The sequence below is a fragment of the Tachyglossus aculeatus genome, chromosome X2 (assembly GCF_015852505.1).
Source record: "Tachyglossus aculeatus isolate mTacAcu1 chromosome X2, mTacAcu1.pri, whole genome shotgun sequence".
NCBI classification, from domain to species: domain Eukaryota; kingdom Metazoa; phylum Chordata; class Mammalia; order Monotremata; family Tachyglossidae; genus Tachyglossus; species Tachyglossus aculeatus.
The window spans coordinates 9,975,839-10,002,344 of record NC_052100.1 but is presented as its reverse complement, the minus strand read 5'-3'; the positions used below and the strand labels follow the sequence as shown (position 1 = coordinate 10,002,344).

At 51.5% G+C, this 26,506-nt stretch overlaps 1 protein-coding gene across 2 annotated transcripts in view; it reads left to right on the top strand.

Annotated features, from left to right (window-relative positions):
* The first annotated feature begins 10,370 nt into the window (after nt 1-10,370).
* The window catches only part of NACC1 (nucleus accumbens associated 1), a 29,541-nt gene continuing 13,405 nt past the window's right edge, over nt 10,371-26,506 (top strand). The window contains exon 1 of one of the 2 annotated variants that reach the window (XM_038771522.1): nt 10,371-10,525. The gene's annotated coding sequence lies outside the window, so the exon portion shown is untranslated. Of the gene's footprint in view, nt 10,526-19,420; nt 19,515-26,506 lie in introns of those variants that run through there. The other variant, XM_038771521.1, reaches the window with a different exon arrangement.

The following is a 26,506-nucleotide window of genomic DNA, read 5'->3' as shown; positions in this document are numbered from 1 at the left end:
GCTCCCCTCGCAGGCTGGCCGATCGTGGCCAGCAGCGTGTGCGACGGGGAAAGGGAAGGGAGCCGCCCCCGCCCTTTCTCCGCCCCCTCCCGCCTCACCGCCCCCCCCCCCCCCCAACCCGGGGGCAGATTTCCTCCTCACCGCCCGGAGGATGCACTGGAAGCGCAGATAAGGCCTAGGAGGGTGCCTGGCCGTGGCTGATAAGAAACAGCCCAGCCCGGGAGCCGAGAGGAAACGGGAGGGAGTCGGGACGACGACGGGGGTGGGGGTGAGGAGGGGGTGGTTGGCGGGGTGATCTCCAAGCGTCGGGGACGCCCGGCCCCGCCTTTTCGACTGGGAAACCCCACAAGTGGGCGGAGGTGGGGGGGTCTGGTTGAGCTTGACCAGCTGAGGGTTCCCAGAGAAACCCTGGCCCGACACGGGTCTGAGCTATTCCTCTAAGGGGTAGAAAGGGAAATCGAGGCACGGAGTTGGGGAAGAGGTTGTAGCCCGAATGGAGAGGGACATGGTTCAGGAGATAGGGCTCTCCGGCCCTAAATGAAACCCAGGACTGGGAAGGAGGACGAATCTCCCAGCCCCCCTCCCCCCGCCGTCTCCCCCACGCCGCATCCCAGTCAACCCCTTGCCTCAAAGTTGGGGCCTCCCTGGCCCGAAGGGAGGAGTGAAGGGAGGAAGGCTCACTTTAGGGAGTGAGCCTGCTCTGGGAAGGGAGGGGTGAGAAAAACGCGGCTGCTGCTGCTACTACTGCTACTGCCACGCGGGGGTAGAGCCTAAGTCACATGTCTGTGTGTCCCTTCTCGGAAATCACTCCAAACCTGATCCCATCTTCAGTCTCCAAGCAGGTCCAGGCTCCTGTTTACTGGACCGGCAGAGGGGAACTGAGGCCATACTGCAGAGATTCGATGTATGTGTGAGTGTGAGTTACTGAATGTTGTGAAATGTGTGGGACGGTGAACGGATGTGCCTGGATCCCAGGGTCAACAGAAGGGAAAACTGAGGCCCAGGCAAGGTTGAGGCTGAGCAGGCCATAGCATCCCCTCATGGCTCTCAGGCCCAACCCCTCCTTCCCCTTTCCACCTAGCTCTCTACCCCCAAAATGGGGCCTTTCCTAGTCCAGCCTGAGCCGGGTCCTCACCCCTCCCTTCCAATCCCCTGGTCGGAATTTGGGGAAGTGGTTTTGGGGGGAGTGGGTTCCGTTCTGGGTCTGAGGAGGTTTCACCAGCTTCCCCCACTCCCCATGCTCCACCTCAGCCCCTTGTGGGAGGGCAGCTTGCTGGGGTGAGGGGAGGAGAGGAGAAGAGGAAGAGGGATGGTGCTGAGAAGGGGCTAAGGAAGGCTGCATTAGGGGATCTGGAGGGTCCAGGGTGGGAAAACTGGGTGACAGAACTGCTCCCAACAGGAATCCAAAGATGCCCAAGGCAGTGAGGGTGGGAGTTCATCTTGGGATGGGTCCACGTGCCCAACGGGATCTGAGGGGCAGTGGTCAGTGAACACCTGTCTTGGGATCAAGATGGAGGAGTGTGGGACTCCCGACCAAGTGACACTGTTAAGTCTTCTCAATCAATTAATCAATCATGGTATTTTTTGAGCGCTTACTGTGTAGAGCACTGTACTAAGTGCTTGGTAGGGTCCAGTATTACAGAGTTGGCAGACGTATTCCCTACCCACAACAAGCTTACAGTCTAGAGGCCTCAGTTTTCCAGCAGGAGCGCTGGGGTAGATACAAGCTAATTAGGTGGGGCCTACAGTCTTAATCCCCACTAGAAAGCGGCATGGCCTAGTGGATAGAGCACGGGCCTGAGAGTCAGAAGGGTCTGGGTTATAATCCCAGCTCTGGTACTTGTCTGCTTTGTGACCTTGGGCAAGTCATTTAACTTCTCTGTGCCTCAATTCCCTCATATGTAAAATGGGGATTAAGACTGTAAGCCCCATGTGGGACATGGACTGTGTCCAACCTAATTAGCTTGTATCTACCCCAGTGCTTAGTACAGTGCCTGGTACATAGCAATTCCTTAATAAATACTATAATAAAAGAGCCTGGGGCCAAGGGAGGCCACACTGGGGCAGAGAAGAGCAGAGATGGCTAGAAAAGAGAGTCTTGGGAGGGGTAGAGTTTTTCCACAAATCTGGACCCTTGGCTACATGGCCATTATGTGACTCCCCACCACCTCCCATGGTGGGTGATGAGGGATAGACGAAAGGTGCAGTTTCCATGCCACACCTTAGGGACCCCAGCCCTGCCCTGGGAGCATGGAGCATGGAGAGGGGTGGGGGGAGAGGAAGGATATAGGGAGTGTTCAGGCCCATTCTGATCCCTTCTCCAAAGAGTTATGTCTGGGGGAGTGACACTCTGAGATTGTGGGGCTCCTGGGTTTAGGGGCCAGTGCCAGTAGAGATTTCAACAGCAGCTGAGTCATGGGCCCCACTTCCTGCGTTTTTCAGCCTTCCCAATCTTTTGGCCCCCTTCAGTCTGGCTTTGTTGCCCTCCTCCCTATAATTCCCATCAACCTTATGTCGCCAGTCCTTGCCACTCTGGCCCCCGTGTCTTCTCTAGGCCCTGATCTCGATCTTGTCTCTTGTAGATGCAGATCTCCAGGGGTCTTGAAGTGGAGCTGGGGGTGTCTAGTGGCCTCAGTGTCACTGGAAAGGGGTTGGGCGGCCTCTCTTGGGTTTTCACTCCTGTTCAGCCTTAGCAGGGACTTCCAGCTCAGCTTCTTCCCCCATTCAGGGCACAGATTCCCCCTCGGAGTCCCTCTGCCCCCCAGGGGAGTTGAGGGAAGTGGGGCCGCGGTGGGGGGGCAGGGGGAGCTAACATTGGAGGGGCGGTGATGTGTATCGCTTGGGGGAGGGGAAGACCAAGGGAGGGGGCATTCCTTGCACAGCCCCAGCGTCCTCATGACACTGACCCGTTGGGTGGAGCCTCAACAACAGGCCGGGTTTCCCCTCCAGCACTTGGTTCCTCTTTTGCTCTGAGGATCTGAGGGGCCTAGGAGTGTCTCTATAAGGTCTCTTGGGACCCTCCCCCGACTTCCACCTCCTACAACAGACATGGGTCTCCTGGGGCTGAGGGAGGGAGGGGGTTTAGAACAAGAATTTCCCGCCCAAGCATTTGGCTCCATGTCAGCACTGCCCTTCTGCCACCTCTCCCTTTAGCCCTGCAGCCAGGGAGTTCTCTCCCAAACAGCCTGCCCTCCCCCCAGCTGAGCCCCAGTACTCTCCTTCCACTTTCCAATGGGCCAGAAGGGGGCAGGAGAGAGAAGAATGGCCACAAGGCCATTGCAGCACAAAATTACAAATCTGCTGACTCTTCTAGCCCCTGGGTAGAAGGAACTCCCTGTTCCATCCTCTGTTCTGGTAAGCAGCAACTGGCTGGGTACACGCAGGGACTTACAATATGCTGGCTGATTACAGGCCTGAAATTCTAGTAGTGAGATGAACTCAGGCAGTGCTACACTTCTCTCCATTTCCCCCATCCTCTCCAACAGAGGTCTCCCAAAGTAAGATGGAGGGGGAGGGTTGGGGGGGGGCGGCGGGAGAGAGAAACGGAATCATTGGAGCAGGAACAGAATTAAGCCAATGAGGGGGAAGCATCTGGTGACAGAACCCAAGTATCCTGATCCCCAGCTCCTTTCTGAGAGCCAGGAGGAGGGGGAGGGAGGGAGAAAGGGAGGTTGGGGCTGACCAATGAGGGAGCAGAGGGAAGCAAATAAAGACAGGCAGACGGAGTACCGGCCCAAGAAGGAAGAATGGGGGGAAATGGCGTCACGTCCCCACTCCCCGGGCCGCAGCTCAGGGAAATGTTAGTCACGGCCATCGAGGCACTTCACACGGACAGACAGACATGGTCTGCTCCCATTGCTTCCTCTCTCAATCCTGGAACAGCCCAGCCTGTGGGGCGCGGGAGGCAGGCGTCCGTGTGGCGTCCGTGTGGCAGGCGGCCAGGGCTTCAGCCCATCCTCCTTCCTTGGGATCCCTATCGACTCTGAGACTAAAGGAGCCGCTGGGAGACCACAGATGCAGGGACGACTTTGAGTCCTTGGCCTAGGACTGCCCTTGGGAGAGAGGTCCCTGGGAAAACCCAATTCGTTAGAAGAAAGTCTTTCCCCTGAGTTTGCAGAGCCAGGCAGCGTTGCTCACACGAGTTCTGGGACTTTGATCCCTCATTCATTGTTCTTGAAGTAGACAGGGACAGGGTTTCTTCCAATCCCAGGGAAAGTTGCCCAGGCCCAGAGCTCCCTCCAGGGCTGGGAGGGAGTGATTCATTATATGTGGGGTATAAGTTGGGGTGTGTAGAGTGGGGCCAGACTCTCGTTGGAGTCCCTTAGAGTGCCTGTCCCATCAGGACTGGTCACATGATAATAGTAATAATATTTAAGCACTTACTATGTGCCCAGCACTGTACTAAGAACTAGGGTAGAGACAAGATAATCAGGCCCCACCCAGACAGGCCCCTGGATCCAGATGTCCCTCTTCAAAATGGGGCGCCTGGCTCAGCCCTGAACACAAACTTATCCTACGACTCAAGGTTTCCCCCGCTGGGCCACCAGCCCACGTGGCTAAGAGGCAGAGTCCAAGTTTCTCTTAAGACCCAATTATATCAATTAGGGATCCTTTTTCTCTGTGCAGTGCTGAGGTGCCAGGAATAATGTCAGACCGTATCCCTGGACCTCCTGACCATTGCATGGCACTCAGGTTACAGGCCCTGGTATCCTGCTTCTCAGCTCTTCTGTCTTTCATTCATTCATTCATTCAGTCGTATTTATTGAGCACTTACTATGTGCAGAGCACTGTACTAAGCGCTTGGGAAGTACAAGTTGGCAACATATAGAGATGGTCCCTACCCAACAACGAGTGCACAGTCTAGAAAGGGGAGACAGACAACAAAACAAAACATGTTTACAGGTGTCAAGTCATCAGAATAAATAGAAATAAAGCTAGATGCACATCATTAACAAAAAAATAGAATAGTAAATATGTACAAGTAAAATAGAGTAATAAATCTGTACAAACATATATACAGGTGCTGTGGGGAGGGGAAGGAGGTAGGGCGGGGAGGATGGGGAGGAGGAGAGGAAAAAGGGGGCTCAGTCTGGGAAGGTCTCCTGGAGGAGGTGAGCTCTCAGTAGGGCTTTGAAAGGAGGAAGAGAGCTAGCTTGGCAAATGTGTGGGGGGAGAGCATTCCAGGCCAGGGGGAGGACGTGGGCCGAGGGTCGACGGCGGGACAGGCGAGAACGAGGTACAGTGAGGAGGTTAGCGGCAGAGGAGCAGAGGGTGCGGGCTGGGCTGTAGAAGGAGAGAAGGGAGGTGAGGTAGGAGGGGGCGAGGTGATGGAGAGCCTTGAAGCTGAGAGTGAGGAGTTTTTGCTTGATGCGTAGGTTGACTGGCAGCAATTGGAGATTTTTGAGGAGGGGAGTAACATGCCCAGAGCGTTTCTGCACAAAGACGATCCGAGCAGCAGCGTGAAGTATGGACTCAAGTGGGGAGAGACAAGTATAAGTTAAGCTGATCACCGCTCAGGGCCTTGTTATAGGAAAGGCTCCAGGGACCAGTCCTCATCTCTCCCTGGCGGGGGGTGGGCGGGCAGCATTCTTCCCTGGGGATGGCAGGGGAGTAGGGGTGGATGGGGGGCGTGGGGGGGGGAGGGACACATGTTCTCAATGATGAGTGCAGGAGCCTGGTTCCAGCCCCAAAGGTAGCAGACCCATGACTGTGGGACCTGTGCAGGAGAACCTTCTGCACCCCTTTGCCCCTGTTCCAACCATAGTTTCCTGGCATCCGATAAACACCATTGTGTGGTGGCCAGATATGGATCTGAGAGCTGCATTGTTCTGGGGGAGGGGAGAGGGAAGGGGTGTGGAGACAGGGGTGCAGGAGGAGCATGGGACTCAAGGGGCTCTATTAACTCTTTGTGAGAATAACTTCCTTGCAGCCTCAGCCCCGCCCTTGGGGGCTCATCTTATCCTTTGGACTGTCATCTATACCCATAGTTCAGAGATTAGAGCGGGACCTGGATTGCCCAGACATTGGCATTTCCTTCCCAGCTGCCTGCTCCACTAGTTCTAGGTCTTTGTCCTGCTTTCTTGGGACTCAGACATGTAATAATACTTGAAGTATTTGTTAAGCACTTATTGTGTGCCAAGCATTGTACTAAGCACTGGGGTACATACACAATAATCAGGTCAGACACAGTCCCTGTCCTGCATGGGGCTCACAGTCTAAGAAGGAGGAAGAAGAGGTATTGAATCCCCATTTTGCAGATGAGGAAACTGAGGCCCAGAACAGTTAAATGACTCATCCAGGGTCACACAGTAAGCAAGTAATGAAGCCAGGATTAGAATCCTGGCCCGTTATTTTTCCACTAGGCCACGCTGCTTCTCGTGTGGGCATATGGACAGACACTGGCACAAGGAGAGACACACACCTGTTGTATTTGGACTACAAGTTCCTCTCTGTCTCCCTCCCCTCAGCCATTTCATGCTGGCAAAGCTGCACACCATCAGCTGCCCATCCAACACCCCCAGGGCCTCTGTCCCCTCCCTCTTCACTCCCCTGTCCACTTACTCACTCACTCACACCCCCATGCGCCCTGCCCCAGGGCTTCGGTTGCTCCCGGGCCAGGCGGCAGGGGAGGCAGGAAGCACCTGGACCAGGAGGGTGAACGCAGCTGCAGCATCTGTTTCCTGTCCAGTTTCCACTGAGCTGGGGGTATGGGGGAGGGGAGGATAGCTCCCAAACAGGATATGGCCCGCTTGGTCCCCTGCAGGTGCCCCTCTGCTCAAGGTCCCAACAGGGAGCTGCCCCAGTCCCTGGGGAGTGCAGCAGGACCTCGTATCAAAGTCGCCGAGAGTGCAGCTGGAGTGCAGAACTGGCATCCAGAGAGCCAGTGGCCTATTTAGCGTGGGTAATACCAGCTCCCCTGCCACCCCCTTGGACCCGCCTGGGTGTTATCCTCAGGGTTAGGTTGTACAGTGCCCGCTTTGGTTCGATATTCTGTTGCCAGGCTCAGCCCATGCTGATCTGTGATGAGGTGACAGAGGGGAGTAGGGGGAGTAGGATGAGGATGGGAAGTGGGAGGAGCATCTTTGTGTGAGGGTGAGGAAATTGGGGCTGGGGGGGAGTAATCTAGATCAATACTGATCGAGAGCCTCAGCCTGTGGGCAAAAAGAATTGCTTCCCTTTTCCCCCAACTCTCCCTCCAGTTTTCTGGGAGTTGTGTGGTGGGAATAGGGAGATGTAGACAGCAGAAGCTTCTCCAGATTAGGTGAGGGGGTGGGCTAAGGGGCAGGAAACCTGGGGTCTGTCCTGCTCACTCAGAAGCTCGGAAGGGAGTGGGGAGGGGGTCCTGTCTGTGGGTGGTCATGCGTGCTGGGTGAACAAATATAGGAGCCACGTGTTCAGGGCTGGACAGAGCTCTACACTGAGATGACTGTGTGAATGAATGCCTGTGTATTCATGTTTGCGTGTGTGTCGGTGTGTTTCCATTTCTGTCCTCACTCCCACTGCCCATGGGCTCCATTCCACAAGGGGGAAAAGTCACAAACAGATTGATTTTTGTTGAAAACCAAGCTTGCACACCTTCCTCTTTCCTCTTGATGCCCATGGCAACAGGGGGCTAGGGGGAGGGAAGCGGGGGGTGGGGGTGGCGGTAGGGGAAACTGGTGGGATCAAAGTCCCTCAGTATTCTAGGACATCTGCATTACCAATTCCAGTAAAGGATGAAAACTGAGCACATACTGAGCGTGCTCCAGCCTGTATAGGGCTGGAATATGTAAAGTGAGCAAGAATAGCTGGAGATCTGTGCAAGGTAGGCTCACCAATTCAGTTGCACATTTTGTATATTTTTCTAAAATTGCCCAGGGCAGCCTACAGCAATCTGGAACTGTCCTGGCAAGACTGGGACATGTGGTAAATCTGGTTTTTGGAGAAGGAGGGAACACTGACTGAGGCAGTATCGAGGGTGGGAAAAAGGAGTCGGCATAGATCAGGGTAGGGACTTACTTTTCAACCAATCAATCAATCACTCAATCAGTCATAGTTATTGAGTTCCCGCTCTGCACAGAGGACTTTACTAAGTGCTTGGGAGAGTGCAATAGAGTTAGTAGGCAGGATCCCTGCCCTCAAGGACCTTACAGTCTAGCAGAGAAGGCCTCCTGGAAGAGGTATGATTTCACAAGGGCTTCGAAGATAGGGAGAGCAGTGGTCTGTCAGATTTGAAGGTGGAGGGAGTTCCAGAGCAGGAAGGGGCCTGAGCAAGAGGCCAGTGGCAGAAGGAGAGACAAGAACCAGACCCAGTGAATAATTTGCTTTGGAGGAAAGAAGAGTATGAGCTGGGTTCAGTGAGAGAAGAGAGTGGATAACTAGGCAGGAGAGAGAGGATTGAATGCCCTAAAGCCAGTGGTCAGGAATTTCTGCTTGATGTAGAGAAATATGGCTACCATTGGAGGCTTTTGAGGTTTGGGAAGGCATGCACACAAGGATCTTTTAGAAAAATGATCCGGGCAGCGGAGTGAAGTATGGCTCAGAGAGGGGAGAGACTGGAGGCTGGAAGGTCATTCATTCATTCACTCATTCAATCGTATTTATTGAGCGCTTACTGTGTGCAGAGCACTGTTCTAAGCACTTGGGAGAGTACAATACAGTTGAATTGGTAGACCCAATCCCTGCCCACAAGGAGCTTAAAGACTAGAGGGAGAGGAAGGCATTGAAATAAATTACAGTTAGGGGAAGTGGCAGAATATATGTACATAAGTGTTGTGGGGCTGGGGTGGGGTGAATATCATTCATTCAGTCAGTCATAGTTATTGAATGCTTACTGTGTGCAGAGCACTGTACTAAGCACTTGGAAAATACAATTCAGCAACAGAGACAATTCCTGCCCACACCGGGCTTACAGTCTAGAAGAGGGGAGACAGACATCAAAACAAGTAAACAGGCATCAATATAAATAAATAGAATTATAGATATGTACATATATACACAAGTGTTGTGGGGCGGGGAGGTAGAGCAAAGGAAGCGAGTGGGGGCGACACGGAAGGGAAGGGGAGCTGAGGAAAAGGGGGGCTTAGTCTGGGAACGCTTAAGGGGTTCAAAAACAAGTGCATGGAAGATAAAGAAGGGAGGAGAAATAGAGCTAATGAGGGATTAGTCAGGGAGGGCCTTTTGGAGGAGATGTGATTTTAGTAAGGCTTGCAAAGTGGGGAGAGTGGTGGCTTGCCGGATATGAAGGAGGAGGGAATTTTAGGCCAGAGGGAGGACATGACCAAAGGGCCGGCGGAGAGATAGACGAGATTGAGGTACCAAGAAGAGGTTGGCATTAGAGGAATCAAGTGTGGGGGTTGAGTTGTAGCAGATTCGCCAGGTAAAATAAGAGGGGGAGAGCTGATGCAGTCACAAGCTGGGATCTGACAAGTGCTTGGACCAACGTAGTGACCATTTGGATGGAGAAGAAGGGACAGATAGTGGAAGTATCTACCTCTTAAATTGTGAGCCCCTGTTGGACAGAGACTATGATCTATCAGATTGTCTTCTTTCTACCCCAGCACTGAGACACTAGTAAGTGCTTAATAAAAGCAGCGTGGCTCAGTGGAAGGAGCACAGGCTTTGGAGTCACAGGTCATGGGTTCAAATCCCAGCTCCGCCAATTGTCAGCTGTGTGACTTTGGGCAAGTCACTTCACTTCTCTGTGCCTCAGTTCCCTCATCTGTAAAATAGGAATTAAGACTGTGAGCCCCCAGTGGGACAACCTGATCACCTTGTATCCTCCCCAGCGCTTAGAACAGTGCTTTGCAGATAGTAAGAGCTTAATAATGCCATTATTATTATTATACTATTTTTCCTATTATTAGGAGTATTATCAGAGTGCGTCAAATCAGACCGAGTGGCTTCTCTTCTCTAAAAGGCCTTTAATGGAGATTAAACCCGTCGAGTCCCGTCCCTCATGTAAAAATCGGGAGCCACGTGAGGTTGGAGCTCATTGCAGTCCAGCAGATTCCCTCTGTTGCTGCCGCCTTGTGGCCACGGCCAGACCGACAGCTTGGCCGTTCTCGTCTTTGCTACTGCCACACTGTGGCCGCACGGAGAGTTGCAACCTCGTGAGCGCCCGCCTTTGGAGAGGAGGTGGGTCAACACAAGCCAACACAAACGGATTCGAACGGGCTCGGACAGGCCGCTTCGATCCCAGCGTGGAGCCGATAGAGTGAGGTTGAGCCTGGGTGGGCGGGAAGGGGCTTAAAGACTAAAGGTGGGTCCTTCCTGTGCCCCCTGCTTCTCGTCCAACTACACCTAATGGCCTAAAGGGCCGCGGTGTGAGGCGTTTTGAGAGGCATGAGAAAGTGAGACATGGTAACTGGCGGGGGAGGGTAGGATGGGGAATACCCCACAGGCTCCTGGAATACCCCTCCTGGAAACCCTCACAGGCTCAGAAGATGGAGGCTGCCTCCCTGCCACTTTCCTCAACTCCCTCCTCAACCTGAACTGCAGCAGGAACAGGGTGCTGCAGTGGATGGTCCCGCTCAGCTGGCTGAAGGTATAGTACCTACCTATAATTGATTTTAGTGTCTGTCTCCCTGGCTAAATTCTAAACTCCTTGAGGACAGGAAGCATGTCTACCCTATCATTCTCTCCCAAGCACTTAGTATAGTGCTCTGACTGGAGTAAGTGCCCCATTAAATACCATTGGTTGATTGATTGGGTGGGTTGCCCACTTCCGGAGGGAAAGCAAACAGGATGGTCAGACCAGTGCTGCCCTGAGAATACTGCCTTCACCCCAGCTAGGAATCAAACACACAAAGTTCACCCCTGACAGTCACTGGGGGAAGGGAGGAGAGGACTGGCATTGGAGGAATACTTAGTGCAGTGCTCTCCACAGATTAAGCACTCAACACATGAACTGATTGATGGAGGGACGGGGGGAGGGGGAATGAGTGGAGAAGGAAAGGCTGGGGAGGAGGATCATGGCATGGAACCTGGAGCAGCCCTACCTCAATCAATCAATCAATCAGTGGTATTTATTGAGCACTTACTGCGTGCAGAATACTGCACTAAGCACTTGGGGGAGTACAAAACAATGGAGGTGGTGGACATGTTCCCTGTCCCCAGCAGGCCTACCTCAGAGACCATACCGAAGATACCCTGGACCTGTGCAGCCATCCGAAACCCCTGATGCCAATGCTGACAGAACTCACAGATGGACTGTACCCTGCCAGAAATTTATGCATCAATCAATCAGTGGTATTTATTGAGCACTGACTGTGTGCAGAGCACTGTACTAAGCGCTTGGGAAAGTACAATATAATAGAGTTAGTAGACACGATTGCTGCCCATAAGGAGCTCACAGTCTATGGGAGGAGCTAATAACGGTGGCATTTGTTAAGCGTTTACCATGTGCCAAGCACAGTACTAAGCACTGAGGTAAATACAAGATAATCGGTCGCACCCAGTCCCTGTGTGGAGTCACCCACCAACTATTCTGGCTGTTGACTTTGACCGTAAGCTCCCTGTGGGCAGGAACAGGTCTACCAACTCTTGTTATATTGTACGCTTCCATTCATCATATTTATTGAGGGCTTACTGTGTGCAGAGCACTGTACTAAGCATTTGGAAAGTACAATTCGACAACAGATAGAGACAATCCCTACCCAACAATGGGCTCAAGTATTTAGTACAATGTTCACAATAAGCCCTCAATAAATATGATTAATTGATTGATTGATTGATTGAGATGCTGCAGTTGGAAGATCCAACAGCTACTGTACTGGAACACCAGGGCCTGCTTGCTGCTGGAGATGTGAGAAAAGGCTATCCTGTTGGTCCCAGCCACACCTAAGGTGTAGAGGTGTGAAGATGGGGAAAGGGAGGTTTTCCTTGAACTACCCCGTGAAAATGCACACAAAGATGTTGGTGTAGAAATCAGTGCTGATGGAGAGCAATGGGACTACATAGCACTAGTAGCCGTTTGCTTACAGTCCAGGCTGTGCAATGCAATGGGCAATGCCTAGGGTTGATGGGAGAGAGGAAATGGTGTCTTCGGGGCTGTAAGACACCAGTCTTCCCTGTCTTCCTCCTCCTGGCATCCCCCTCTCTGCAGCTGTCTCCAAATGACCCTTCATTGGCTGGCCCACTCTGGAATAGCTGGCTCTAGCATGGAGAGGCTATGACTGGCCACTAGATTTGCAACAGAGAAGGCTCTTGTGGTCTGGTGGGGAAGTAGCTTGGAGGGATCCAGTAGCCTCTCATCCAAACTGAGTTGTCAGAAAACTGGACTGGGGCCGGGGGTTGAGGGCAGGGTACTTTATTTCCCCTCCTTTTAAAAAAATGATATTTGTTAAGCATTTACTATCTGCCAGGCACAGTACTAAGTGCTGGGGTAGATAACAAGGTAATCAGGTTAGACATAATCCCTGTCCCACATAGGACTCATAGAGGGAGTAGAATTTAATACCCAATTTACAGATGAGGTAACTGAGGCCCAGAGAAGTAAAGCGACTTTCCCAAGGTCACACAGCAGACAAGTGGCAGAGCTGGAATTAGAACCCAGGTCTTCTGACTCCCAGGCCTATGATCTTTCCAACAGTCCATGCTGCTTCCCCCTTCCCAGCCCCACATTCCACCACCTCAGGCAATCCAGTCCCAAAACCCTGCCATCACAGGCTGTGCTCTTGATAGACATGGTTCCATACTTGCTAGAGCAGGCTGCCTCTCTATTCCCAACCAAGACAACTCCATACAGATGATACACAGCAGGCTTGGGGTGGGAAGTGGGGATCCCAACGCTTAGAACAGTGCTTTGCACATAGTAAGCGCTTAATAAATGCCATCATTATTATTATAAGGCAATGAGCACAGAGCTTCATTCATTCAATTGTATTTATTGAGCAATTACTGTGTGCAGAGCACTGTACTAAGCGCTTGGTAGCATACAATACAACAATAAACAGACACATTCCCTGCCCACAATGAGCTTACAGTCTAGAGGTCTAGCAGATAGACCACGGGCCTGGGAGTCAGGAGGTCCTGGGTTCTAGTCTGGGTCTGTCACTTGTCTGCTGTGTGACCTTGGGCAAGTCACTTAACTTCTCTGGCCCTCAATTACCTCACCTGTAAAATGGGGATTAAGACTGTGAGCCCCATGTGGGACAAGGACTGTGTCCAACCTGATTACCTTGTATCTACCCCAGTGCTTAGAACAGTGCCTGGCACATAGTAGGTGCTTAACAAATACCACAATTATTATTATTACTACTGCAATGATTATAAGTTCCCATCCCTGGGGCGCAGGGGAAGCCTTCAGTGGTTTGGGCAGCAGTTGGGTGGACTGCAGGAGCTCTGGGAGGAAAAGGTAGGGTCTGTTCTGATCACAGCTTATGGGAATGGGGAGGCGCTGCCATGGGGATCAAGGCCAATCATGTTGAATTGAATTGCAGCTGGGGCACGGAGGGCCCAACTCAGCCATCACCCCTCCAACTGACCCCTCCTCAAAGTCAACCCCCGGCATGGTCCTTGCTGTTCTCGGTGGAACTCGGAAGGCATGAAAGATCCCCTCACCCTGCCTCTTCTCACACTTCACAAACCTCTCCTCTGACTGCCTTCTGTGGCTCCTCCCTCCTCCTTTGTCGCCCCACTACCTTCCACAGTTTCTCTTCTCTGGACATTGGAAAACCTCCCCCCTACCCCAGTGGAAAAGGGATCTTCTCAGTCAGGGAAAGTGCCCCCACCCCACCTCCCCCTCCTCACACACACTGTGCTACCAACCCTGGATCCTTTCCACAGTGTTTGCATAACAAGGCAGAGAACCACGTCCCCCAGAAAACCTCCCTTGGTGATCAACGTGCTTATTATTATTATTACAATATAATAATAATAACTGACAACTATTCCCTGAGCTTGGGATCACTACGAGGTGGGACTGTCCAGAAATTCACACCCACTTGAGGAAGTGGGGAGTCAGGAGGAAAGTGCCTGAACATTATGGTTCTGTCAGCAGCTAATCCTCACAGGCCAGAATCCACTCAGGTCAAAGGGAACATCGTAAGCATCATCGGAGAAAAAGGGAAACGTGGGGTGTGGGGGTCAGGTTTATGCAGAATGTAAGCCCCAGGTCAAAGCCCCAGGTCTCTCTTCTCCTGTCTGGGGTGTTGCTCTCAAATCCCAAGTTCTTAGTTTAGTGCTTTGTACTCAGCAGGCAAATCAGTAAATACCAATGATTGATTGATTGGAGGATGAGGGAGGGAAACATATTTTGGACACTCACTCTGGAAGTCTTTGGTGGGGAATTGTGGTGGGCAAACTCCATGATGAGAGCAACACCTGAAGGGATGAGGTGGCAAAGAGAGATGTGCAACAGGCTCCCAAATGCCCTCTGCCGCAGAGCCAGAGTGACCCTAACCATTCCAGAGTCAGTCAAAGAGAAAGCAACAACGAGCATCGTCTACAGTGCATGTTTCTGGGGCCACCACATGAGGCTACCATATTGGCACGTGCAGGAGAACAATCGGATCAGATCTGCCCCTGCCAACTGAAAGTGTCCAACAGGGGGTCACCAAGAGGGACAAAAATGTGTGAATAAGTGGTGAGGATGACTGAAAAAAGGCTAGAAAATGGAACAGAACCAGGAGTGATGGAAGACTAGATCTTTCTTGGGAGCCAGAGCAGGTCCATTTAGGGCCACAGACTCCCCTCCACCATCCTGCTGGCCAGAATAACACCTTCTCCACCCAATAATCTGGGCCCCTATGGGTCTTAGTGATTTGAACCCATCCCAGGGCCTTCGGAAGAGGACCAAAGAGTCGTGGTTTCATTTGTTGTTTCATTCCCCTCTCTCCCCTCCAGCTGGCAGCAGTCACCAAGTATCTGCCTGAGTCCATCCTTTTTAACTCTAGTGACTCCTCTCCTTCTATCTGTTCCAGGACCCTGATCCCCCACCCTCCCAGAACCCTGGCTGTTTGGCATTTTCTTTCTTCTCCTCCTCCCTCTGCCCTCCTCCCTGTCATCAAGAGCATATGTCAAGTACCCACCCTGTATAGTACTGTGCTAGCTGCCAAGGAAAGCTAGTTGAACTACCCAGCTCCTAACCCTGAGGGACCAAAATATTTGGCTAGGCTTCTAGATTGGATCTTTCTAACCATTGTTGTTTTGTGGAGGTGACCTGAAGATCTGTTCACCCCTCTCACCCCCAAAATCCCTTCCAGGTACCAGGTAGGTATGCTACTCTCAAGGGAAGGCAGGTTGTTAATGTTTTTCCTGGAATATATCTACCAACCCCAGTATATTGTACTCTCCCAAGAGCTTAGTACAGTGCTCAGCACATGGTGAGTGCTCAATAAATACCATTGATTGATTGATCAATTGATTGTCAGCTGGAGCTCTCTTACCCAAATAGTCCAAGCTAAGCTCCCAAACATCCTGGTCTCTTTCGCAGCATGGGGAAGAGTGGAGATGTGATGAGGCCAACCTCAGGTTCACTTTGCTTTCCAGAGAGAAAAATGACCAAATCTCTGGTGTCCCCCACATTGTCCCTTCCTCCCCATACACCCCCTTTCCCAATGTATTCTTTATTTGTATGGGAGACACTTAGGTCTGCTCTTGCCCATCCTCCAAATACAAAGCCTTAAGACTCAGGGAGTTCAGGAAGAACACTTGACCCACTTGCTGGAATGGTAAGGTTTTGTAGCATGGCTCAGTGGAAAGAGCCTGGGCTTTGGAGTCACAGGTCATGGATTCTAATCCCGGCTCCACCACTTATCAGCTTTGTGACTTTAGGCCAGTCACTTCACTTCTCTGGGCCTCAGTTACCTCATCTGTAAAATGGGGACTAAGACTGTGAGCCCCACGTGGGACAACCTGATCACCTTGTAACCTCCCCAGCACTTAGAACAGTGCTTTGCACATAAGTGCTTAATAAATGCCATTATTATTATTATTATTATTACTTGGAAGGTAGTCTGAGTGACAACAGAAAGGGACTTTTTTATAGTATTTGTTAAGCATTTACTATGTGTCAAGCACTGTTCTAAACACTGTAGTAGATATATGATAATCAGATTGGGCCCAGTCCCTGTCCCACATAGGGCTCACAATCTTCATCCTCATTTTACAAGATGAAGTAACTGAAGCATAAAGAAGTTAAGTGACTTGCCCAAGGTCACATAGCAGACACGTGGCAGAAATATGTTTTATTATCCCCTCTCCCCCTCGAGACTGTTAGCTCCTGGGCAGGGAACGAGTCTACCAACTCTGTTGTATTGTACTCTCCCGACTGCTTAGAGAAGCAGAATGGCCTTGTGGATAGAGCACGGGCCTGGGAGTAGAAGGTCATAGGTTCTAATCCCGGCTCTGCCAATTGTCTGCTGTGTGACCTTGGGCAAGTCACTTAACTTCTCTGTCCTTCAGTTCCCTCATCTGTAAAATGGGGATTAAGACTGTAAGGCCTATGTGGGACAGGGACTGTGTCCAACCCAATTATCTTGTATCTACCCCAGTGTTTAGAAGAGTGCCTGCCACATAGTAAGGGTTTAACAAATACCATTATTATTATTTATTATTATTATTATTACAATGCTCTGCACACAGTAAGTGTTCAATAAATACCATCGATTCTCCAACACTTTGGGCTATTCGGCCTCCGGCAGTCAGCCAGAAAGAAGGGGAGTCGGAGGGGTGTCCATCTGTCTCCCAACACATGCAGTTTTGGTCTTTGGAGGGACACAGTTTGGGCCACTCTTTGCCGGGCCCAATATCTAGTCCTGAACACCTTTCTCTGAACGTGTGTCATCTGCCCTGCAGAGCTCAAAGATAACATCCATCCACTGCCATCCACATCTCCCTCAAATCTTCGGGGAGAGGGTCAAATCAAGGCTTTGTTCACCCTCTTACCACGGTAATTGAGGCCTCTGTTCCTGCTCAATAATAACCTTGCCTTGACTTTCTATGGCACCTCATCTACAAAGGACAGGCACCTTCACATCTTACTTATCCACCTATACCTCACTTATCCCTAGCATGTGCTCTAGAGTATAGAGGAGGCAAAGATTAGTCTCCCCATTTTATTAAGGGGGAAACCGAATGGTAAAGTGATTTACCCAAGGATATTAGCAGTAGAACTGGGTCTGGAATCCAGATTTTTTCACTTCTAGGCTCAAGCTCTATTTTTTTGCTGATGCAGGGCTTCAGCACAAAGTTTCAACTGCACACAGAAGTCAGTACAATGTCCTGCACCTAGAGGATGATCAACAAATTCTGACCGATGACAATGAACCTTGGTATAGCCAAGACAGCACTGGTTCCCAGGTGACCTATAAAACACTGTTTAGGCAAGGCTAGACCCTTTCTTCTTATGCACTACCTGAACTTTAAAAGGTCTATTATGTGGGGATTTACTTGGTGGGGGAAGGGAGTGTTTCTGGGGTCTTTCTAGGGACTGGAAGAAGAGTAGATGGAGTTGGGCTGCAAAGAGGTGGAGAATCAAAGGGAGGAGTGTGGCCTGGGAACCAGAGGACCTGGGTTCTAATACCAGCTCCACCTCATACCTGCTGTGTTACCTGGGGCAAGTTACTTAACTTCCCTGTGCTTCTGTTCCCTCATTTGCAAAATGGGGATTCAATACCTGTTCTCCCTCCTACTTAGACTGTGACCCCCATGTAGGACCTGATTAGCATGTGTCTACCCGAGTGCTTAGTACAGTAAGCACTTAACAAATACCACAATTATTCCAAGTTTCGTTCAATAGTATTTATTCATTTATTCATTCATTTATTCAATCGTATTTATTGAGCGCTTACTGTGTGCAGAGCACTGTACTAAGCGCTTGGGAAGTACAAGTTGGCAACATATAGAGACGGTCCCTACCCAACAATGGGCTCACAGTCTAGAAGGGGAGACAGACAACAAAACAAAACATGTGAACAGGTGTAGATTGTAAGCTCCTTGAGGGCAGGGACCTTGTCTACCAACTCTATTGTACTTTCCAAAGCTCTTAATACAGAGCTCTGATTTGAGGAGCTGCAGGAAATAAGGCTCTGCAGTTATGAGAGTACCTGAAATGATGGAGAAGGTGAAGGAGTTTAAATCTTTTTAAAGCGCTAAGAATGTGATCGACTTGCAGGAGGCTGAAAAGTGCAAGCTGTTGGAGAATCAATCAATGTTGAGTGCTTACTGTGTGCCAAGCACTGTACTAAGCACTTGGGAGAGTACATTACACCAGAGTTGGTACATTCCCTGCCCATGAGTTTACGGTCTAGAGTGGGGGTTGGGGAGGGAGGGAAGAAAACATATCTCTTCCTGTTGTCACTCAGCCAGGTACATCCGATTACTGCTTCTGAAACTAGGCCCCTTCTCTGCTGACTTCCTGACAGGTCTGAGAGAAGATGGCTGCAGGCAGTTGGGGATGAGGCTCTCAGAGAGATCTGGGTCCTAGGGTCAGGATTTAAGTCTGGGAAGGACTGCAAAGAGTCTCAAGTACCTAAACCCCCTTTCTGACCCACACTGTCCTCCACCATGACCCAGGTGAAAGTCTGAGAACTCTAGATGTCTGTTTCCCTTGCCTCCCTCTAGGGCAAGAGAAGCAGGGTTACCCAATGGAAAGCGCCATTCACTCATTCATTCAATCGCATTTACTGGGCGCTTACTGTGTGCAGAGCACTGTACTAAGCGCTTGGGAAGTACAAGTTGGCAACATATAGAGACGGCCCCTACCCAACAACGGGCTCACAGTCTAGAAGATTCACAGTCTATTGGGCGTCAGAGGACCTGGGTTCTAATTCCAGCTCTGCCACTTGTCTGCTGTGTGACCTTGGGCAAGTCCCACTAAAAGAAAACAAACAAACCAAAAAACAACCCCACCTTTGCTTCTCAGAGTAAATTCTCCATCAATGATTCCCCTTCCCACAGTGACACCCTTTTTGGGTAACAGGAGTTTGTATTTTCAGGGGAAGGGGAAAGGAAAAAAGTCTCGGGAATGAGCTCCCATCCCCATAATATTGACTCCTCCTAACCAAACGCTCAAGGCCGCATCCCCCTGTGGGGTTTGGGCGGGAATCAGAGAGATGAGACGACAAGGAAACCCCCTCTTTCCTGTCCTCCTTGTCTTTCCAGCCCCGTCGCTGCCATCCTTCCCTAACCAGGAGGAGGAGGATGGAAACTAGATTCCCACCTCCCTCTGGTCCGGGTTTCCCCGAATCCCCTCCCCGCTGGGCGATCCAGGAAGGGAGCCCTCAGGGCGGGAGATGCGCTATGTGAAGTGGGGTGAGGAGAGAGCTGCTGGCATCGGTGCTCGGCTAGCCGAGCCTAGCCCCCGGGCGCGGAGGGTGCGGGGACGGCAACGGCCGGTCTACCGCCGCCTCCGTCATCGGCCGCTCTGAGCTCGGCTGAGGCGGCCTGGGCCGACAATGAATGGCCGCCGCGGCTGCTGCTGAGGGAGTGAGGCGCGGGCCGGCGGCCGGGCACCAAGAGAGCCAGGCGCGGGAGCCCGAGCCCCGCCGCTGAGAACCCCCTCCCCATATACACACACATCCTGTGGCCAGGTGAGCGTGCCGCCTCGGGGGCCCCGCATCCCTCTAGGAGAGGGCCCACACTCTCCCCCCCCCCCCCCAACCAGCCAGTACCTCCCTTGACCCGGCGGGGGCGGGGAGGTGGTGGTGGTGGGGGGACTCCGTCCCTTGCCTCCCTCGCCCCCACCTCCACACTGTAGGCCCCCCTACTCCCAGTCCCACCCCTCAACCCAGGGGAACTTGGGCGAACCTCCATCCCCCCAAACTGCCCCCCCCCTTTTCCTGGAGTGGACTGTGTCCTCACCCCCAAATTGGGGAAACTTTGACGAGCTCCTCCCTCGCAAACCCTCCACCCTGCCTCGGTTGTCCCTCCCCTGGCCTCTCCCACCCGCCCGGGAAAGTTTCTCCTCGTGGGTGGGGGACTAGCTATATTGACCCTTTTCTAGGGTCTACTCTCTGAGCCAGGTCTCTTTCCTGCAGGGCTTTTGGAGGGGTCCCGCTAGCCGGGGTGAAATCTCTCGTGCCACTAACCGCCCTCACCCCTGGCAAGCCTCCTCCTGCTGCTTCCTCCCCATAATTAGGGAGAGCAGTGGGCTTCTTCCTCCCCCCTTCCCCTTCTGTGGACCTGCAATTTGGAGAGCCTTTCTCTTCCCCACCCCTACTGAAGCCTTCTCTAACTACACCCGCACCACAGTTTCTCCCCTCCCTGTCTGGGAAAGGAGAGGACAGAAAGTTTGCAACTCTCTTCCCAGCCTTCCACCACCTCTTCCTCCATGCCCTCCTCCTAGTAAGTCCAAGTGTTCAAGCCTTTGCTGCTTCTTCTCTTAGTCCTTCGAGAGAATCGTTCTCTTGTGGTGGTGGTGTGTTTGGGGAGGGGACGTGTGGGCAAGGGAGGTGAAACAAAATTGTTACCCCTTCTGTTCCCTGCCCCTGTCATGTCATCAATGGTATTTATGGAGTGCTTACTGTGTGCAGAGCACTGTATGTCCACTATGCGCATTGCTGTCCTTACCCACCCCTCCTCCTCCTGCAAATAAGGCCCGGGGAGGGCCTGTAGCCCTGTTAAAGTAAACTTCTTTCACTCCCTGGAAGCCCTGGAGGTGGGAAAGGGGTGGGGGTGGGAGGGTTGCCAGGGTTATTTCTTAACTACATGGGGTTTCTGGGCAGCTGTGTTTGCCCAGGAGTAGGTAGGGGGTTGTCAATCAGAGCTGCCCTTTTTTTGGTGGGGGGATGGGATGAGGTGATTACCTCCCCTTTGTAATAACTTCTTTATGTGGCATGGATTTGGAGTCTTAAATTTGAGGGAAGAGAGACAGAAAATCAAAGTATTGGTTGGAAAGGATGTCACCATTTGTGTGTGTGTGTGGTGGTGGTGGTTGGGGGGGTGGGGTGGGGATGTTACAGTGATCTGGGAACTGCCCTGGGATTAATTTACATGATAGGCCTTTGTTGGGGTTTGGAGTCAGGTCCCTACACTGGGGCCCATACAGCCAGATCTGTCATACATATTGGATGGTTGAATGTGTGTGTGTATGTTGGAGAGGAGAAGAGTTTGTGGGATTAGAGCTTGCAGTGGAGCCAGCAGGAATGCCTATTGACACTTAACAAACCTTCAGCGGTTGTGAGGGAAGAAAAGGTTGTGAATTGAATGAAACAGGTCATACAGGAGCAGGACAGGCCTTTTGCTGCCTCTGTTCCTTTGAACACTCATTTGTCTTTTCCTTAGTCTTCTTAAAATTTTCAGATTCCTCCCCCCACCCCACTTCACTCCTTTTGCCTCTGGTGCCCACACTAATCCCCTGTTCCCTAGGATGGTTTATTTTCTTTTCCGTTTTGGTGTCTGTTGTGTTGCTGGTGCGGGTGGGTGGATGTGTGGGCAGAACTGGAAACAGCCTGAAACACCTAGCATGAGCATTTTGTTTTCTGTGGGGGGGGGGGTGGCAAGGCTGGTGGGCTCTACATGAAAGAGGCTCATGTTCTTGCAGTGTTAGGGCCTCGATCCTCTTCAAGGAGTTTGGGGATGTAGGGGGTGGCAGGGTTGGGAGGAGCTTGTGGAAACTTCCCCTGGTGAGCTGTTGCAGTCTATAGTATGGGGAAGGGGTGATTCCCTAACCTCCCCTCAAATGAGGAGAAAATATCAGGGCCCTTTATCTACTTGGGAGGTGGGGGTATTCTTCCAAGTGGGAGCCCTGGAGAGTCCACTAGAAGATCTGATCCCAGGATGTGGCTAGCTAGTTAGTAGTGCAATTCAGAGCCTCCCTCCCATCTCAGGCTTCACCAACTGCAAGTCAGCTCCACAGTCAATTAAGCTTACTGTGCACAAAGCACTTTACAAAGCGCTTGGGAAAGTGCAACGCAGCAGAATTAGCAGACACGTTCCCTGCCCATAACGAGCTTACGGTCTAGGGAAGCAGCACGGTTTAGTGGGAAGAGCATGGGCTTGGGAGTCAGAGGACGTTGGTTCTAATCCCGCCTCCACCACTTGTCTGCTGTGTGACCTTGGGCAAGTCACTTAACTGCTCTGTGCCTCAGTTACCTCATCTGTAAAATGGGGATTAAAAGTGTGAACCCCACAAGGGACAACCTCATTACCCTGTATCTACCCCAGTGCTTAGAACAGTGCTTGGCACATAGTAAGCACTTAACAAATAACATAATTATCATTATCATTATTATTATTAGAGAGACAGACATTAATGTGAATAAGAAATTTATAATATATAATTTAAAGATATGTACATAAGTGCTGTGGGGTTGGGAGTGGGGTGAATAGCAACTGTCCAAAGGTCACAGATCCAAGTGCTACCCCTGTGAGTTGTTGATAGGGTTTAGCTCTACCCTCCTCTAGCCAGGTGGAATTGACGGGTCTTCAGGCTTAGTGGGGCCCAGCCCCAGAGGAGGGTTCAGGATCCCTGCTCGTCTTAGGCTGGGTTCGTCAGACGGGGTCTTAGCTACCTTCTTTCCATTTCCTTTTTAGGGGAGAGTTGGGGCAGGTAATCCAGTAGGCGTGGGTGGTAGAGCGGCAAGCACATCACCTAACTAGCTATGTCCAAGAGATTACAGGAGCAAAAGAAAACTGTTCCACTGGCTTGGTGCCCTGAAGGTAAAGAGGACATGCCAATTCTCAGGGCAGCCAATTTGGCCCTTTTCCCTTCCTACTCAGGCGCTGACAGATCCCAGTATAGAGCTCCTAGGAATGATCTCTCCAGACGTGGGTGCTGATGGGCAATCCTGGCCTGGGTCTAAACAGGGATGAGAGGTGACCACACTGTCAGGTTGTTCCAAATTCCTTCATCATCTAGGACACGGAGGTCTTCTGGCTGGCTGCCACCCACTCGCCCTTGACCCCCAGTCTCCACTGGTTTTAACCAGTCTCAGTCCATGCATTCTTGAATCAAAGTTTTTCCTTCTGCCCTGGCCTCTTAGCAGCTCCTGCTTGTTCAGGCCTTAAGGACTGACAGCCTGCCTCCTCTCTGTTTCCCATTTCAGCAGGCAGCTCTTACATCTTGTCCCCTCTTTTTGGGTTGGATGAGTTGGGGAAAGAGGGAAAGTGATTTTCACAGGGCCTCAGTCAAGATCTTTGGTTAAGCAGTATTCCAGATCTCCCCCATATAAGCTCTGCCACCTCACAAGCCAAAAGCCTGAGGAAGAAGTAACAGTCTTTTGTTGACATCTTCTCCATCTATTGCTTTGGCAGTGCCACCTCCTTACTGTTTAAGCCCCTGTCCCTACCTGTGATTTTTACCCATCTACTTCCAAAAGCTTCTGTAGGACCCCAAACAATCTAAACCTGGTGCTTGGACTTGCTGTTTTCAGAGAAAAACACTCTGGCCTGCAGAGTTAACCTGCATCCTCTGGTCTTGTTTTCTCACCTGTCCTGTAGGCTACCCACTAAGGCAGACTTGCTAAAGCCAAGCAGGCAGTCTCCGTAATAACCACATGGTGATGAAACTGGGAAGTAATGAACAGAAGCAAGCATGGCTTCTCCCAAAGGCCTGGAACCTTGATGAAAAATCCTTCCACCGTTCACTCGCTCACAGGCTGCCCAGGGATTCCTGGGACTCCCTTTGAGGGGTGCAGGGAAAGAGACCTCCTTTTCCCCTTGGGGTAGGGCTAACAGAGCCTGGAAGGAGGGGAGAGCCAGGTTCCTAGAAACCGTGTGGATTCAGATTCTGTTGTCCTGAAGCAAGTAGCTTACTCTGTCTGAGATGGCTTCTTAGGGTGGTAGACTTCACTGTTGCCTGGGGCCAGATGAGATTTCAGAGGGTGCAGCATAGAGCACTGCTTCCTTTGGGAAACTGTCCCTTGAGCAGAGCCGGGCATGGGTACTTCAGGTCTGCCTTCTGCCAGAGGTCATCTCAGGTCTCATCCTTCGCTTGCCCTCCTGTGGCTCCTGGCCACTGAGTTGGAAGCCCGGGAGTGGGACTCTAGCAATCAGAGATTGTAGGGCTAACAGATTCTTCCAGGCTAGAGGGTAGGCTTTGCCCATAATGGAAGGAGGGGCGAAAACCTCCCTCAGTGATCCACCGCTCAGCTGGGAAGCTGGAGACTAATAATAATGATGGTATTTGTTAAGCGTTCACTATGTGCTAAGTACTGGGATAGATACAAGGTAATCAGGTTGTCCCACATGGGGCTCACAGTCTTAATCCCCATTTTACAGATAAATAATAAATAAATAATAAATTATAATGGCATTTGTTAAGCGCTTACTATGTGCAAAGCACTGTTCTAAGCTCTGGGGAGGTTACAAAGTGATCCGGTTGTCCCACGGGGGGCTCACAGTCTTAATCCCCATTTTACAGATGAGGTAACTGAGGCACAGAGAAGTTAAATGACTTGCCCAAAGTCACACAGCTGATAGGTGGCAGAGCCAGGATTAGAACCCATGACCTCTGACTCCCAAACCCGTGCTCTTTCCACTAAGCCACACTGCTAATCTGAGGGAAGGTAGCTTAGCCTCTTTCCAGTGTAGCCCTGCATGGAATGGAAATATGGGGCTTGTCCCGCCCAGTACTGGCCCTGAACCAAAGAGTCTGAGCCACATCGGGTATAATGCCAGGCTGAATTAGAGGTGGGTTTAGATTCACTTCTGGGCAGTGCTACCACACACTGTGGTATTTTTATGAATGTTCCGGGGGGGAGGCGGGGATCATGCTCTCCACAACAGTCAACAGTGCCAGGGTCCCCCACCTGACTGAATGGAGTGAGGGAGTTAGGGATGTCTCCCCCCCTCCACTCCATTCCCCAAGCTCATTGTGGACAGGGAACATGCCTACCAACTCTGTTGTAGTTTACTCTCCCAAGCACTTAGTGTTGTGGTCTGCACACTGTAAGCACTCAATAAATGCCATTGATAATGCAGGATGAGGTTTGTGATGTCCAGGAATCCTGAGAGCTCAGTCTAACCCCAGGTTCAGATTTATGCTGGCTCTCTGTCATCTCCTAGGCTTGGAATCCATGAGCCAGGCTGACCCCTGCAGAGCTCTACTGTGGGGCAGAGAGAGGGTCTTCTGGCTCCATCCATCTTGGGGTGGAGTGTAGGGGGGGGAAGTAGACATGGCGGGAGGAACCTCAGGAACTCAGGGGTGCTGTTCCTAGTTGTTGCATTCAGCTGAGCGCTGAGATGATGCTACTTGTTCTGAGGGTATTGGTTTTACCCTCTGGGCCCTGGTTTTGCTTGCTGGGTAATGACAGCATAAATTGTCATATTCCCCACTTCCTTTCTAGGCTGATTGTGACAAGGTTAATGAAGTGTTGTCTATGAGGTGCTTTGGGATCCGTAGAGTCCCAAGAGGAAGCCAAATGCCCGGTAGGCACGGCAGGCATAAGTTCTTCCCAGTTTAATGAGCTCACTCATGGTGCTTCTCCTATAACTTTATGCCCTTCGTCTGTCCACTGTGGGTCTCAGGTAAAACTGTCATCCAGGTCCTCCTTTGAACTGTCTCCCCACATCAGCTGAGCTCTACAAGAGATCGATGATTTGGATATTCTAGGGCAACCCAGTCTTCCCATGAGACTTCTTCTCCCTGCAGGAACTTGCCTTATTAAGATTCGGCATTTCCCAAATCCCAACAGTGGGAGAGATGTTGATTAAAAAAAAAGGGGGGGTCTGAAGCCGGCTCTGTGGGGTAGAGGATGGAGTCGGGAGTGGGGAGGGAGAGGGAAGAATCGAGGGAGCACAGTCATTCTCAGCCTGCTAACTCTTGGGATCTCTGTGGAGCGCTTTCCCTCCAGCTGTCCATGGTAGGGGCTCAGCACCAGTTGACATTTGAGGCTGGCTCTGGGGTTTGGGTTCCATTCAGTATGGTGAAGCAATCAATTAATCAATCAATCATATTTATTGAGCGCTGTGTGCAGAGCACTGTACTAAGCGCTTGGGAAGTACAAGTCGGCAATGAGCTGATGGCTGAAAGCTCTGAAAGCTCTCCTTCTGTGGGTACTGTCTTGGTTTCCTTGGGACTTGAGCAGGAATTGCTGTTGGGGTTTCCTCTTTTGGAGGGCCCACCTTGAAATCAGAGGGTCTGGCACCATCTTCCTATGTGACTGAGAATTGGGTCTTGCTGATTTGGGGAGAACAGTTGATTGTAAGTCAGTGGAAGGTGCCTCTGGTGTGATGCTGAAGCTTGCATCCTGGACAAGAAGGCCCCGGGCAGCAGCAGGGAGTTGGGCTGGCTTGCTCTTACGGATGGAGTGGGGAGCCCTTCGGGAACCAGGGAAGGGCACAGAGAATGAATGAGCCCCCTGGGGTTCCAACCCAGCACCGCCTCTCACTTTCTCCCAGCAGTTCTCTGGGCCGGTTCCGTTTCCCACCTCCTGCCCTATTTTGCTCTCCATTCTCCATGGCAACTTAGCAGTGGAACCACTTCTGCAACGGGCACCAGGACTCTGTATGCACACAGTGCAGAGGTAGAAAGGGCCCCAAAGGAGTCCTCCAATGCTCACGGTCCAGGCCCTGAACTTGCAAATCCAGGGGAATCAGGCTGGGGTAACCAAGGGCTGCTCGAAGCCCTCTGGACCCAAGT